At 39.9% G+C, this 1,447-nt stretch overlaps 1 pseudogene; it reads right to left on the minus strand.

Annotated features, from left to right (window-relative positions):
- Nucleotides 1-289: 289 nt before the first annotated feature.
- Nucleotides 290-1,140, minus strand: LOC106542706 (zinc finger MYM-type protein 6-like; annotated as a pseudogene).
- Nucleotides 1,141-1,447: the final 307 nt, after the last annotated feature.

Consider the following 1,447-nt stretch of genomic DNA (forward strand, 5'->3'; position numbering starts at 1 on the left):
TCAAAAACATCAGCTAGATAAGCTACAGCCAGACGTTGAAGTTTAAGAGAACTGCTTAGACTTGGATTAATGGATTCAAGAAATTCGACAACTGTGTCAAAAAGTTTGTGGAATCGCTGCAAACACTTTTCTTTTGAAAGCCACCTTACTTTGGTGTGCAAAAGGAGATGTTCAAACTCTTTGTCATTTTCTTCACAAAGCTTGTGAAAAAGTCAGTTGTTCAAGGCATTCGACTTAATTTTATTCACAGCGTTAATGATGTAACGTATAGACTCGTGTAAATGGCCACTCAAAATTTTTGAGACAAGGTGTTGTCTATGAATGAAACAATGGAAGTCATAACTCCAGGTACAACTGATTTTAGATGAGCTTGAAATCCGCGATATCGTCCAACCATGGATGCAGCTCCATCAGTTGCACATGCCATAACGTTTGTCAAAGGGATGTTTTTCTCATTAAAAAACTCTTCAACCTTTTTAAATATCGAAGAACCTTTTCTGTCAGTGGCTAAAGTTTGAGCAAATAACAGTTCTTTCCCAATCTCCTCATTTCTGTTGATGAAACGGACATAAGCCAATAATAAGGCTTCATTTTCACTAATTGTTGACTCATCAATCTGCATCACGAATTTTGTACTTTTCAAGGTGTCAATAAGCATTTCTTCCACTTTAGCAGTCATTTCATCAATTCTTTTTGATACGGTGTCATTGCTCAAAGGAATTGATTGCTTAAAAGTGCTTGCGCTGAGCCCCAGCATGGTGGCAGCAATCTGTTTCACTGCTGGTAAAATCAGTGTTTCTCTGATAGTGTGAGGTTTGCCACATTTTGCTATCAACAAAGATACTTCATAGGAACAAAGCCCTTGTCGGCATTGAGTGACGATTTTCCAAATAACTTCTCAACAGTGCTGCGACCCTCAAACTTGGCCTTTAAGGATTGGAAAAACAATACCGGTTTGTCAGCTTTATCCAAATGAATTCTTACCAAATGGTCTTTCAGTCGGGAAGGCTTCATCGCTTCATTTGAAAATGTTTTCTCACAAAGAAAACAAAACGGAAGCTGTACGTTGGAAGGAGATGGAATGAATCTCAATTTTAGGTATTCCGTCGAATATTGGCGACACTTCCTCTTCTCGGCCATGTTGAGACATCTTCGAAATGGAAGGCACTAACTGCAAATTAAATTTTCGGCTGCACTGGAACACTATAAAACACACGTGGATGTCGATAAACCTAGTTTCAACATTACATTGACATTACAGCTGACATCACAGAGCACAGTCACTCAGCATGCAATGTTTCAAAAGAAGCACTCATCCCTCCATCACTGCCCATTCTGGCCAATGGCGTGCCACTGTATGGGTAGAGCGATAGAGGCTGCTGTGCAATGCGCATGAAGATGAGCGGTGCATATTCACATATGTATGGCATTCTGTACTGAAGCTAGC

This window comes from Thamnophis sirtalis, unplaced genomic scaffold (genome assembly GCF_051295495.1).
Source record: "Thamnophis sirtalis isolate CommonGarterSnake01/CBP01778 unplaced genomic scaffold, rThaSir2_p1.2 scaffold_9, whole genome shotgun sequence".
NCBI lineage: Eukaryota > Metazoa > Chordata > Lepidosauria > Squamata > Natricidae > Thamnophis > Thamnophis sirtalis.